Source organism: Impatiens glandulifera, unplaced genomic scaffold, assembly GCF_907164915.1.
Source record: "Impatiens glandulifera unplaced genomic scaffold, dImpGla2.1, whole genome shotgun sequence".
NCBI lineage: Eukaryota > Viridiplantae > Streptophyta > Magnoliopsida > Ericales > Balsaminaceae > Impatiens > Impatiens glandulifera.
The window spans coordinates 31,510-47,955 of NW_025919337.1; the positions used below are offsets into that span (position 1 = coordinate 31,510).

The 16,446-nt window shown below is 31.0% G+C and overlaps 1 pseudogene; it reads left to right on the plus strand.

Annotated features, from left to right (window-relative positions):
* Positions 1-3,053: 3,053 nt before the first annotated feature.
* The window catches only part of LOC124917812, a 22,209-nt pseudogene continuing 8,816 nt past the window's right edge, over positions 3,054-16,446 (plus strand).

The window sequence follows — 16,446 nt, forward strand, 5'->3', positions numbered from 1 at the left end:
TGTTATGTACCTATTGAGATATAGAGTTTTTGTTTAAACTTTTTAAGACCGATGTCATGTACCTATCGAGAGATAGGGTTTTTGGTAGAATCGCATATAACGATGTCATTTACCTATCGAGATATAATGTTTTTGTTGAATTGTATAAAACTAATAACATGTACTTAATGAGAATTATGATTTTTGGATGAATTGTATAAATATGATGTCATGCACCTATTGATAGATATAGTTTTTAGTTGAATCTTATAAAATCAATGTCATGTAACTATCAAAAGATAAGGTTTTAGGTTGTATCATAAAAACACAATTTCATGTACATATCGAGATATATAGTTTTTGGTTGAATTGTATAAAAACGATGTCATGTACCTATCGAGAGATAGGGTTTTTGGTTGAATTGAATAAAAATAATTTCATGTAGCTATCGAGAGATAGGGTTTTTAGTTGAATCGTATAAATAAGATGTCATGTACCTATCGAAAGATAGGGATTTGGTTGAATTGTATAAAAATGATGTCATGTACTTATTGAGAGATGGGGTTTTTATTTGTAACGTATAAAAATAATGTCATGTACTATCGAAATATATATAGTATTTGGTCAGATCGTATAAAAAAGTATATGTACCTATCGAGATATATAGTTTTTGGTTGAATCGTATAAAATGATGTCATGTATCTATCGAGATATAGAGTTTTGGGTTTAACGTATAAAAACGATGTCATGTACCTATCGAAATATATAGTTTTTGGTTAAACGTATAAAAACGATGTCATGTAGCAATCTATATATAGATTTTTTGTTAAATCATATAAAAAAGATGTCATGTACCTATCGAGAGATGGGAATTTGGTTGAATTGTAAAAAAACGATGAAATGTACCTATAGAGAGTTAGAGTTCTTGGATGAATCTTACAAAAATGTTGTTGTGTATCTATCGAGAGATAGAGTTTTTGTTTGAATCTTATAAAATCGATGTCATGTACCTAATGAGAGATAAGGTTTTTAGTTGAATCGTATAAAAATGACGTCGTGTACCTATCGAGAGATAGAGTTTTTGTTTGAATTTTATAAAACTGATGTCATGTACCTATCGAAAGATAGGGTTTTTGGTAGAATCGCATAAAACGATGTCATTTACCTATCGAGATATAAGGTTTTTTGTTGAATTGTATAAAAGTAATGTCATGTACTTAACGAGAATTAGGATTTTTAGATGAATTGTATAAATATGATGTCATGCACCTATTGATAGATAAAGGTTTTGGTTGAATCTTATAAAATCGATGTCATGTAACTATCAAAAGATAAGGTTTTAGGTTGTATCATAAAAACACGATTTCATGTACCTGTCGAGATATATAGATTTTGGTTGAATCGTATAAAAACGATGTCATGTACCTATCGCGAGATAGGGTTTTGCTTTATAAGTATAAACATGATGTCATGTACCAATCGAGAGATAGGGTTTTAGGTAGAATAAGATAAAACAATGTCATTTACCTATCGAGATATAAGGTTTTTTGTTGAATTGTATTAAAGTAATGTCATGTACTTAATGAGAATTAGGATTTTTGGATGAATTGTATAAATATGATGTCATGCACTTATTGATAAATAGAGTTTTTGGTTGAATCTTATAAAATTGATGTCATGTAACTATTAAAAGATATGGTTTTAGATTGTATCATAAAATAATGATTTCATGTACCTATCGAGATATATAGTTTTTGGTTAATTGTATAAAAACGATGTCATGTACCTATTAAGAGATAGGTTTTTTGGTTGATTCGTATAAATATGATGTCATGTACCTATCGAGAGATAGGGTTTTTAGTGGAATCGTATAAAAACGATGTCATGTACCTATCGAAAGATAGAGTTTTAGTTGAATTGTATAAAAATGATATCATGTACTTATTGAAAGATAGAGTTTTTATTTGTAACGTATGAAAATAATGTCATGTACCTATCGAAATTTATATAGTATTTGGTCGAATCGTATAAAAAATAATTCATGTACCTATCGAGATATATTGTTTTTGGTTGAATCGAATAAAAACGATGTCATGTACCTATCGACATATAGAGTTTTTTTGTTTAACGTATAAAAACGATGTCATGTACCTATCGAAATATATAGTTTTGTGTTAAACTTATAAAAACAATGTCATGTACCGATCTATAAATAGAGTTTTTTTTAATCATATAAAAAAGATGTTATGTACCTATTGAGATATAGAGTTTTTGTTTAAACTTTTTAAGACCGATGTCATGTACCTATCGAGAGATAGGGTTTTTGGTAGAATCGCATAAAACGATGTCATTTACCTATCGAGATATAATGTTTTTGTTGAATTGTATAAAACTAATGTCATGTACTTAATGAGAATTATGGTTTTTGGATGAATTGTATAAATATGATGTCATGCACCTATTGATAGATATAGTTTTTGGTTGAATCTTATAAAATCGATGTCATGTAACTATCAAAAGATTAGGTTTTAGGTTGTATCATAAAAACACGATTTCATGTACCTGTCGAGATATATAGTTTTTGGTTGAATCGTATAAAAACGATGTCATGTACCTATTGAGAGATAGGGTTTTTGGTTGATTCGTATAAACATGATGTCATGTACCTATCGAGAGATAGGGTTTTTAGTTGAATCGTAAAAAACAATGTCATATACCTATCGAGAGATAGGGTTTTTGGTGAATCGAATAAAAACGATTTTATGTACCTATCGAGAGAAAGGGTTTTTGGTTGAATCGTATAAACAAGATGTCATGTACCTATCGAGTGATAGGGTTTTGGTTGAATTGTATAAAAACGATGTCATGTACTTATTGATAGATAGGATTTTTATTTGTAACGTATGATAAAGGCCTTGAACACCCAGGAAGAAGAAAGAAAGGATTTTGCCGAGGTTATCAAAGTCCTTACGGAATTGGATAACACCCTGAAGAAGAACACATATGAGACTCATGTCTCAAATTTAAACTTCTCCAAGTTTGAAAAGAAGCTCTTCAGCCGTCAATCTGAAATGATGGACCTTGAAAGGCACATCAATGATGATCGTCATAGGGAGACTTTGGATGAATTCAGTCTGGTGAAGAATCAGATGGTGGAAATTCAGGATTGTTTAAGTAGAAATGATAGTGAACGACATGAATTTGCTGACTCCATTGCAAGGAAGTTTCAAGCAAAGGAGAACGTAAGACTAATGCTGAAAGAGATCAACCTAGAATCACCCAAGGCGAGTCAAGAAGAACAAGTGACGGTGTGTCAACCGACACTAGATCCAGGCGATCTCCAAGCAACGATAATAATCCTAGGCCAACCAATAGAGGTGGAGGTCGAAGCGATGGTGATCGTGGAGGTCGAAGCGGTGGTGATCGTGGAGGCAGAAGTAGTGGTGGTGGCCGTAGTAGGCTATCTGGTGTTGATCAAGGAGGTCGTGCCAGTAGTGGTGATCGTGGTGGTAGATTAAGTGGAAGCAGTCGTGGTGGTCGCAGTTTTCCTCCTTTTCTCAACATGTTAACCGACCAAGACATGAGCCCAACCGATCCTCGAGTAAATAGGGAAGAACAATAACTTTTTTTCTTCTACTCTATTTAAGTCTTTCAAACAATGTTTGTTTGATAATTTTCTGAATATTGGTTTTTGGAAGTTTTATGTAAGTGAACAAGGGTTTGTTTTATTTATATGATGAATGCATATTTTGGTATATATATGCAGGTTTTCAATTTCTTCATCAAAAAGGGGGAAATTGTTGGGTCAAATTATTTTGACTAAGTGTTGAAATAATTTAACCATTGAGATTTTGATGATGAAATGACTTATGAGTTTTGATGCAGGTGTATCGAAATCATATTTCATAAGACTTGGCTCTAATGAGGGTCACTAGAATGATTTTGGCTTCATATGCAAAGAATTAGACGTGCAGTCTAACTCAGCGGAGTTAGACGTGTAGTCTAATGAATGCAAAGAATTAGACGTGTACTCTAACTCAGTGGAGTTAGATGTGCAGTCTAATGAATATAAAGAATTAGACATGCAGTCTAACTCAGCGGAGTTAGACATGCAGTTTAATGAATGCAAAGAATTAAACGTGCTTTCTAATGAATGCAAAGAATTAGACGTGCAGTCTAACTCAGCGGAGTTAGACGTGCAGTCTAATAGATCACAGAATTAGACGTGTAGTCTAACTTAGCGGAGTTAGACGTGCAGTCTAATAGATCTCGGAATTAGACGTGTAGTCTAATGTATTCGGAATTAGACGTGTAGTCTAACTCAGCGGAGTTAGACGTGCAGTCTAATATATTTGGAATTAGACGTGCAGTCTAACTCAGTGGAGTTAGATGTGCAGTCTAATGGTTATTGGATAATTAGACGTGTAGTCTAATTAAGTGAAAGTTAGACGTAAGTCTAACTCCTTCAGACAAGTCTGAGGTACAACCGGAATTAGACGTGCAGTCTAACTCAGTGGAGTTAGACGTGCAGTCTAATGGTTATTGGATAATTAGACGTGTAGTCTAATTAAGTGAAAGTTAGACGTAAGTCTAACTCCTTCAGATTAGTCTGAAGTGATTGTAATTAGACGTAAGTCTAATTCTATTAGACTAGGCGGTCTAATGGACTCTGTTATTAGACGGGGACGTTTGATTTCATTAGACTGATTTTCACAATCTATCTAACTGAAATACGTCTAATGCTAAGTTTAAGCAGTATGCTTGAAGCTAGCACCCGCCTACCCACGTGCTATAGCTGTACCCTACTCCTGCTCCACTTTCTAGTGAAGATCAGTACAACAGATATATGCAACCAACCAACGAATGCCACGTAAGAGAATTTTCCTCATATTACTTGTTCTGCAAGTACATCTCTGATGGAATATTTGGCGCACTACAAGTGGTGTACGGCCACGATCCTTGTGCTCAGAACCTACTGTGTACAATGGAGGCTTTCCAATGGAAGAGTGCCACGTATCATTCTAAAAGATTTGACTGTTAGTCTCTGCCAAGTATTTATCTAATCCTAAGGACAACGGACAATCTGCCGAACTGATTGAAGAGAAAGCTATTCTATCATCTTGCTTACTGAATTCAAGCATTTTAATATTCATACTGTGAAGTTGCTTTCTGATTGTACTGTGTGTGAAACAAGAGAGAGCTAGAATCAAAAACACCTTTAGCTGAGTGATATTCTTCATATTGTATATTGAATAGAGTGTGTTCTATTCAATAGTGAGTGAAGTGTGTATAAACTATATTTGATTCGAATCATTTATAGTGAATCCTTCTGGTGGTTGGAAAAAGGGGTGACGTAGGAGAGTTTCTCCGAACATCCATAAACAAACTGTTGTTCTTCATTTCTGTCATCTTTTCATATTTCATCTTGAGCTTCAAACCCAAGTAAACAATTCCGCCTTGAATCTGTTTCAAGTGTTTAGAAATGTTTGCGTAGAATAGAAAGTGAATTAAATCCCTAACAGGATTTCTTTTAAACCGTTTTTCATAAGCCTTCATCAATAGCCAGAGTCCCGTCTCTGTCGATAAAGCCGATCCTATCAGAGTTAGACGTGTAGTCTAATGGATCCGTAATTAGAAGTGCAGTCTAACTCGTGGAGTTAGACGTGCAGTATAATAGATCCGTAATTAGATGTGCAGTCTAACTCGTGGAGTTAGACGTGCAATCTAATGGATCCGTAACTAGACGTGCAGTCTAACTCAGTGGAGTTAGACGTGCAATCTAATGTTTCTCGTAATTAGACGTGCAGTCTAACTCGTGGAGTTAGACGTGCAGTCTAATGGATTTCGGAATTAGACGTGCAGTCTAATGGATTTCGGAATTAGACGTGCAGTCTAATGGATTATGAAAGTTAGACGTATATATAGTCTAACTCCTTCAGATTAGTCTAAAGTAGAACCGTAATTAGACGTGTAGTTTAAATCATAGAGTTAGACGTGCAGTCTAATAGAAAAAGAGAAAGTTAGACGTGCAGTCTAACTCCTTCAAATTAGTCTGAAGTGATTGTAATTAGACGTAAGTCTAATCCCGTTAGACCAGGTGGTCTAATGGAGTATATTATTAGAAGGGGACGTTTGATTTCATTAGACGAGGTCATCTAATTGAAATACGTCTAATTGTTTCCTTAAGCAGTTGGTTGAAGCTAGCACCCACCTACCCACGTGCTACAGCTGTACACTACTTTTGCTCCACTTTCTAGTGAAGATAAGTACGACAGCCCGATGCAACCAATCAACAAATGACACGTAAGCGAATATCCTTCCCACTACTTGTTTTGTAGGTAAATCTCTGAAGTACCTGTTGTGTACGGCCACGATCCCAGTATCCAGTGTCTGTTGTGTACTATGGAGGCGTTCCAATGGAAGAGTGCCACGTATCATTCTGAAGATTCGACCGTTGGTACCTATGCATATTTAAAGATTCCTAAGGACAACGGACGAACAACCGGAATCATAGAGAGAGAAATCAGTCGATCATCTTTTTTACTGAAATTACTGAGAAATAAAGCCTTTGAACATTCATATTATGAAGTTACTTTCCTGATTGTACTGTGTTTTAATCAAGAGAGGGTTAGAATCAAAGCATCCTTTAGCTGAGTGATATTCTTCATCTTTTAAGTTGAACAGAGTGTGTTCTGTTCAATAATGAGCTAAGTGTGTACAAATTGTATTTGATTCGAATCATATTATAGAGAATCCTTCCGGTGGTTGGAAGAAGGGGTGACGTAGGAGAGTTTGCTCCGAACATCCATAAACAAATTGGTTTGTTGTTCCTTTCTGTCATCTTCTCATTTTTCATCTTAAGCTTCAAATCCAAGTAAACATTCCGCACTTGACTATGTTTCAAGTGTTTACAAGGGTTTGCGTAGAATAGAAAGTGAATTAAATCCCTAACAAGATTTCTTTCAAACCATTTTTTCATAAGCCTTCATCAATTGCCAGACCCCCGTCTCTATTGATAAAGTCGATCCTATCAAAGATGTCATGTAGCTATCGTGAGATAGGGTTTTGGTTGAATTGTATAAAAACGATGTCATGTACTTATTGATAGATAGGGTTTTTATTTGTAACGTATGAAAATGATATCATGTACCTATCGAAAGATATATTGTATTTGGTTGAATCGTATAAAATTGATGTCATGTACCTATCGAGAGATAGGTTTTTGGTTGAATAGTATAAAAACGAATTCATGTACCTATCGTGATATATAGTTATTGGTTGAATCATATAAAAATGATGTTATGTACCTATCGAAATATAGAGTTTTGGTTTTAACGTATAAAAACGATGTCATGTACCTAGCAAAAAATATAGTTTTCGGTTAAATGTATATAAACGATGTCATGTACCTATCTATATATGGATTTTTTGTTGAATTAAATAAAAAGATGGCATGTATCTATCGAGAGATAGGATTATGGTATAATTGTAAAAAAACAATGTCATGTACCTATAAAGAGTTAGATTTTTTGGATGAATATTACGAAAATGTTGTCGTGTACCTATCGACAGATAGGATTTTTGTTTAAATCTTATAAAAACGATGTCAAGTACCTATTGAGAGATAGGGTTTTTAGTTGAGTCGTATAAAAATTAAGTCGTGTTCCTATTGAGAGATAGAGTTTTTGTTTGAATCTTATAAAACTGATGTCATATACCTATCGAGAGATAGGGTTTTTGGTAGAATCACATAAAATGATGTTATTTACCTATTGAGATATAAGGTTTTTTGTTGAATTGTATAAAAGTAATGTCATGTACTTAATGAGAATTAGGGTTTTTGGATGAATTGTATAAATATGATGTCATGCACCTATTGATAGATAGAGTTTTTGGTTGAATCTTATAAAATCGATGTCATGTAACTATCGAGAGATAGGGTTTTTAGTGGAATCGTATAAAAACGATGTCATGTACCTATCGAAAGATAGGGTTTTTATTTGTAACGTATGAAAATAATGTCATGTACCTATCGAAATATATATAGTATTTGGTCGAATCTTATAAAATATAATTCATGTACCTATCGAGATTTATTGTTTTTGATTGAATCGTATAAAAACGATGACATGTACCTATCGAGATATAGAGTTTTGGGTTTAACATATAAAAATGATGTCATGTACCTATCGAAATATATAGTTTTGTGTAAAACGTATAAAAACGATGTCATGTACCAATCTATATATAGAGTTTTTGTTAAATCATATAAAAAAGATGTCATATACCTATCGAGAGATGGGAATTTGGTTGTATTATAAAAAACGATGAAATGTACCTATAGAGAGTTAGAGTTCTTGGATGAATCTTACAAAAATGTTGTTGTATACTTATCGAGATATATAGTTTTTGGTTGAATCGTATAAAAACGATGTCATGTACCTATCGAGAGATAGGCTTTTTGGTTGAATTGAATCAAAACAATTTCATGTACCTATCGAGAGATAGGCTTTTTGGTTGAATCGTATAAATAAGATGTCATATACCTATCAAAAGATAGAGTTTTGGTTGAATTGTATAAAAATGATGTCATGTACTTATTGAGAGATAAAGTTTTTTATTTGTAACGTATGAAAATAATGTCATGTACAATCGAAATATATATAGTATTTTGTCAAATCGTATAAAAAAGAATTCATGTATCTATCGAGATATATAATTTTTGGTTGAATCGTATAAAAACAATGTCTTGTACCTATCGAGTTATAGAGTTTTGGGTTTAACGTATAAAAACGATGTCTTGTACCTATCGAAATATATAGTTTTGTGTTAAACGTATAAAAACGATGTCATGTACCAATCTATATATAGAGTTTTTGTTAAATCATATAAAAAATATGTCATGTACCTAACGAGAGATGGGAATTTGGTTGAATTGTAAAAAATAGATGAAATGTACCTATAGAGAGTTAGAGTTCTTGGATGAATCTTACAAAAATGTTGTTGTGTATCTATCGAGAGATAGAGTTTTTGTTTGAATCTTATAAAATCGATGTCATATACCTATTAAGAGATAGGGTTTTTAGTTGAATCGTATAAAAATGTCGTCGTGTACCTATCGAGAGATAGAGTTTTTATTTAAATTTTACAAAACCGATTTCATGTACCTATCGAGAGATAGGGTTTTTAGTATAATCGCATAAAACGATGTCATTTACCTATCGAGATATAATGTTTTTGTTGAATTGTATAAAACTAATGTCATGTACTTAATGAGAATTATGGTTTTTGGATGAATTGTATAAATATGATGTCATGCACCTATTGATAGATATAGTTTTTAGTTGAATCTTATAAAATCAATGTCATGTAACTATCAAAAGATAAGGTTTTAGGTTGTATCATAAAAACACAATTTCATGTACATATCGAGATATATAGTTTTTGGTTGAATTGTATAAAAACGATGTCATGTACCTATCGAGAGATAGGGTTTTTGGTTGAATTGAATAAAAATAATTTCATGTACCTATCGAGAGATAGGGTTTTTAGTTGAGTCGTATAAATAAGATGTCATGTACATATCGAAAGATAAGGTTTTGGTTGAATTGTATAAAAATGATGTCATGTACTTATTGAGAGATAAAGTTTTTATTTGTAACGTATGAAAATAATGTCATGTACTATCGAAATATATATAGTATTTGGTCAGATCGTATAAAAAAGAATTCATGTACCTATCGAGATATATAGTTTTTGGTTGAATCGTATAAAAATGATGTCATGTATCTATCGAGATATAGAGTTTTGTGTTTAACGTATAAAAACGATGTCATGTACCTATTGAAATATATAGTTTTGTGTTAAATGTATAAAACAATGTCATGTACCAATCTTTATATAGAGTTTTTATTGAATCATATAAAAAAAATGTCATGTACCTATCGAGAGATAGGATTTTGGTTAAATTGTAAAAAAACGATGAAATGTACCTATAGAGAGTTAGAGTTCTTGGATGAATCTTACAAAAATGTTGCGTGTACCTATCGAAAGATAAAGTTTTTGTTTGAATCTTATAAAATCGATGTCATGTACCAATTGAGAGATAGGTTTTTTAGTTGAATCATATAAAAATTTTGTCGTGTACCTATCGAGAGATAGAGTTTTTGTTTGACTTTTATAAAACCGATGTCATGTACCTATCGAAAGATAGGGTTTTTGGTAGAATTGCATATAACGATGTCATTTACCTATCGAGATATAATGTTATTTGTTGTATTGTATAAAACTAATGTCATGTACTTAATGAGAATTATGGTATTCGGATGAATTGTATAAATATGATGTCATGCACCTATTGATAGATAAAGGTTTTGGTTGAATCTTATAAAATCGATGTCATGTAAATATCAAAAGATAAGGTTTTAGGTTGTATCATAAAAACACGATTTCATGTACCTGTCGAGATATATAGATTTTGGTTGAATCATATAAAAACGATGTCATGTACCTATCGCGAGATAGGATTTTGCTTGATAAGTATAAACATGATGTCATGTACCAATCGAGAGATAGGGTTTTAGGTAGAATAAGATAAAACAATGTCATTTACCTATCGAGATATAAGGTTTTTTGTTGAATTGTATTAAAGTAATGTCATGTACTTAATGAGAATTAGGATTTTTGAATGAATTGTATAAATATGATGTCATGCACTTATTGATAAATAGAGTTTTTGGTTGAATCTTATAAAATTGATGTCATGTAACTATTAAAAGATATGGTTTTAGATTGTATCATAAAATAATGATTTCATGTACCTATCGAGATATATAGTTTTTGGTTAATTGTATAAAAACGATGTCATGTACCTATTAAGAGATAGGTTTTTTGGTTGATTCGTATAAATATGATGTCATGTACGTATCGAGAGATAGGGTTTTTAGTGGAATCGTATAAAAACGATGTCATGTACTTATCGAAAGATAGAGTTTTAGTTGAATTGTATAAAAATGTTATCATGTACTTGTTGAAAGATAGAGTTTTTATTTGTAACGTATGCAAATAATGTCATGTACCTATCGAAATTTATATAGTATTTGGTCGAATCTTATAAAAAATAATTCATGTACCTATCGAGATATATTGTTTTTGGTTGAATCGAATAAAAACGATATCATGTACCTATCGACATATAGAGTTTTTTTGTTTAACGTATAAAAACGATGTCATGTACCTATCGAAATATATAGTTTTGTGTTAAACGTATAAAAACAATGTCATGTACCGATCTATAAATAGAATTTTTTTTAATCATATAAAAAAGTTGTTATGTACCTATTGAGAGATAGAGTTTTTGTTTAAATTTTTTAAGACCGATGTCATGTACCTATCGAGAGATAGGGTTTTTGGTAGAATCGCATATAACGATGTCATTTACCTATCGAGATATAATGTTTTTGTTGAATTGTATAAAACTAATGTCATGTACTTAATGAGAATTATGGTTTTTGGATGAATTGTATAAATATGATGTCATGCACCTATTGATAGATATAGTTTTTAGTTGAATCTTATAAAATCAATGTCATGTAACTATCAAAAGATAAGGTTTTAGGTTGTATCATAAAAACACGATTTCATGTACCTATCGAGATATATAGTTTTTGGTTGAATTGTATAAAAACGATGTCATGTACCTATCGAGAGATAGGGTTTTTGGTTGAATTGAATAAAAATAATTTCATGTACCTATCGAGAGATAGGGTTTTTAGTTGAATCGTATAAATAAGATGTCATGTACCTATCGAAAGATAGGGATTTGGTTGAATTGTATAAAAATGATGTCATGTACTTATTGAGAGATGGGGTTTTTATTTGTAACGTATAAAAATAATGTCATGAACTATCGAAATATATATAGTATTTGGTCAGATCGTATAAAAAAGTATATGTACCTATCAAGATATAAAGTTTTTTGTTGAATCATATAAAAATGATGTCATGTACCTATCAAGATATAGAGTTTTGGATTAAACGTATTAAAAGTGTTCATGTACATATCGTGATATAAAATTTTCGTTTAAACGTATAAAAATGATGTCATGTACCAATCTATATATAGATAGGGTTTTTGTTAAATCATATAAAAAAGATGTCATGTACCTATCGAGAGATGGGAATTTGGTTGAATTGTAAAAAAACGATGAAATGTACCTATAGAGAGTTAGAGTTCTTGGATGAATCTTACAAAAATGTTGTTGTGTACCTATCGAGAGATAGAGTTTTTTTTTAATCTTATAAAATTGATGTCATGTACCTAATGAGAGATAAGGTTTTTAGTTGAATCGTATAAAAATGTCGTTGTGTACCTATCGAGAGATAGAGTTTTTGTTTGAATTTTATAAAACTGATGTCAGGTACCTATCGAGAGATAGGGTTTTTGGTAGAATCGCATAAAACGATATCATTTACCTATCGAGATATAAGGATTTTTGTTGAATTGTATAAAACTAATGTCATGTAGTTAACGAGAATTAGGGTTTTTAGATGAATTGTATAAATATGATGTCATGCACCTATTGATAGATAAAGTTTTTGGTTGAATCTTATAAAATCGATATAATGTAACTATAAAAAGATAAGGTTTTAGGTTGTATCATAAAAACACGATTTCATGTACCTGTCAAGATATATAGTTTTTGGTTGAATAGTATAAAAACGATGTCATGTACCTATCGAGAGATAGGGTTTTTGCTTGATTAGTATAAACATGATGTCATGTACCTATCAAGAGATAAGGTTTTTGTAGAATCGCATAAAACGATGTCATTTACCTATCGAGATATAAGGTTTTTTGTTGAATTGTATTAAAGTAATGTCATGTACTTATTGATAGATAGGGTTTTTGGTTGAATCATATAAAAATGATGTCATGTACTTATTGATAAATAGAGTTTTTGGTTGAATCTTATAAAATTGATGTCATGTAACTATTAAAAGATATGGTTTTAGATTGTATCATAAAATAATGATTTCATGTACCTATCGAGATATATAGTTTTGGTTGAATCGTATAAAACGATGTCATGTACCTATCGAGAGATAGGGTTTTTGGTTGATTCGTATAAATATGATGTCATATGCATATCGAGAGATAAAGTTTTTAGTTGAATCGTATAAAAAAATGTCATGTACATATTGAGATAGAGTTTTTGTTCAAATTGTATAAAAATGATATCATGTACTTATTGAGAGATAGGGTTTTTATTTGTAGCGTATGAAAATGATGTCATGTACCTATCGAAATATATATAGTATTTGGTCGAATCGTATAAAAAATAATTCATGCACCTATCGAGATATATAGTTTTTGGTTGAATCGTATAAAAACGATGTTATGTACCTATCGAGATATAGAGTTTTGGGTTTAACGTATAAAAACGATGTCATGTACCAATCTATATATAGAATTTTTGTTGAATCATATAAAAAAGATGTCATGTACCTATCGAGAGATAGGAATTTGGTTTAATTGTAAAAAAACGATGAAATGTACCTATAGAGAGTTAGAGTTCATGGATGAATTTTACAAAAATGTTGATGTGTACCTATCGAAATATATAGTTTTGTGTTAAACGTATAAAAACGATGTCATGTACAAATCTATATATAGAGTTTTTGTTGAATCATATAAAAAGATGTCATGTAACTATCGAGAGATAAGATTTTGGTTGAATTATAAAAAAACGATGAAATGTACCTATAGAGAGTTAGAGTTCTTGGATGAATCTTACAAAAATGTTGTCCTGTACCTATCGAGTGATAGAGTTTTTGTTTGAATCTTATAAAATCGATGTCATGTACCTATTGAGAGATAAGGATTTTAGTTAAATCGTATAACACCAATTTCATGTACATATCGAGATATATAGTTTTTGGTTGAATTGTATAAAAACGATGTCAGTACCTATCGAGAGATAGGTTTTTGGTTGAATTGAATAAAAATAATTTCATGTAGCTATCGAGAGAAGGTTTTTAGTTGAATCTATAATAAGATGTCATGTACCTATCGAAAGAAGGATTTGGTGAATTGTATAAAAATGATGTCATGTACTTATTGAGAGATGGGGTTTTTATTGTAACGTATAAAAATAATGTCATGTACTATCGAAATATATATAGTATTTGGTCAGATCGTATAAAAAAGTATATGTACCTATCGAGATATATAGTTTTTTGGTGAATCGTATAAAAATGATGTCATGTATCTATCGAGATATAGAGTTTTGGGTTTAACGTATAAAAACGATGTCATGTACCTATCGAGATATAAAATTTTGGGTTAAACGTATAAAAACGATGTCATGTACCAATCTATATATAGAGTTTTTGTTGAATCATATAAAAAAGATGTCATGTACCTATCGAGAGATAGGAAATTTTGTTTAATTGTAAAAAAACGATGAAATGTACCTATAGAGAGTTAGAGTTCTTGGATGAATCTTACAAAAATGTTGTCGTGTACCTATCGAGAGATAAAGTTTTTGTTTGAATCTTATAAAATCGATATCATGTACCTATTGAGAGATAAGGATTTTAGTTGAATCGTATAAAAAATTTTGTCGTGTACCTATCGAGAGATAGAGTTTTTGTTTGACTTTTATAAAACCGATGTCATGTACCTATCGAAAGATAGGGTTTTTGGTAGAATTGCATAAAACGATGTCATTTACCTATCGAGATATAATGTTATTTGTTGTATTGTATAAAACTAATGTCATGTACTTAATGAGAATTATGGTATTCAGATGAATTGTATAAATATGATGTCATGCAATTATTGATAGATATAGTTTTTGGTTGAATCTTATAAAATCGATGTCATGTAACTATCAAAAGATAAGGTTTTAGGTTGTATCATAAAAACACGATTTCATGTACCTGTCGAGATACATAGTTTCTGGTTGAATCGTAGAAAAACGATGTCATGTACCTATCGCTGAGATAGGGTTTGCTTGATTAGTATAAACATGATGTCATGTACCAATCGAGAGATAGGGGTTTTAGGTATAATAACATAAAACAATGTCATTTACCTATCGAGATATAAGGTTTTTGTTGAATTGTATTAAAAGTAATGTCATGTACTTATTGAGAGATTAGGGATTTTTGAGTGAATTGTATAAATATGATGTCTTTCACTTATTCAATAGATAGAGTTTTTGGTTGAATCTTATAAAATTCGATGTCATGTAACGATAAAAAGATAAGGTTTTAGATTGTATCATAAAATAATGACTTCATGTACCTATCGAGATATATAGTTTTTGGTTGAATTAGTAAAAACTGATGTCATGTACCTATCGAGAGATTGGTTTTTGGATGAATCGTATAAATATGATGTCATGTACCTATCGAGAGATAGGGTTTTTGGTAGAATCGTATAAAAACGATGTCATGTACCTATCGAAAGATAGGGTTTTAGTTGAATTGTATAAAAATGATATCATATACATATTGAAAGATAGAGTTTTTATTTGTAACGTATGAAAATAATGTCATGTACCTATCGTAAGATATATAGTATTTGGTCGAATCGTATAAAAAATAATTCATGTACCTATCGAGATATATAGTTTTTGGTTGAATCGTATAAAAACGATGTCATGTACCTATCGAGATATAGAGTTTTTTGGTTGATTCGTATAAAACGATGTCATGTACCTATCGAAATATATAGTTTTATGTTAAACGTATAAAAACAATGTCATGTACCGATCTATATATAGAGTTTTTTTTGAATCATATAAAAAAGATGTTATGTACCTATCGAGAGATAGAGTTTTTGTTTGAATTTTATAAAACCGATGTCATGTACCTATCGAGAGATAGGGTTTTTGGTAGAATCGCATAAAACGATGTCATTTACCTATCGAGATATAAGGTTTTTTGATGAATTGTATAAAACTAATGTAATGTACTTAATGAGAATTATGTTTTTGGATGAATTGTATAAATATGATGCCATGCACCTATTGATAGATATAGTTTTTAGTTGAATCTTATAAAATCGATGTCATTAACTATCAAAATATAAGGTTTTAGGTTGTATCATAAAAACACGATTTCATGTACCTATCGAGATATATAGTTTTTGGTTGAATTGTATAAAAACGATGTCATGTACCTATCAAGAGATAGGGTTTTTGGTTGACTTGAATAAAAACAATTTCATGTACCCATCGAGAGATAGGGTTTTTAGTCGAATCGTATAAATAAGATGTCTTGTACCTATCGAGAGATAGGGTTTTTGGTGAATCGAATAAAAACGATTTTATGTACATGTCGAGAGAAAATGTTTTTGGTTGAATCGTATAAACAAGATGTGATGTACCTATCGAGAGATAGGGTTTTGGTTGAATTGTATAAAAACGATGTCATGTATTTATTGATAGATAGGGTTTT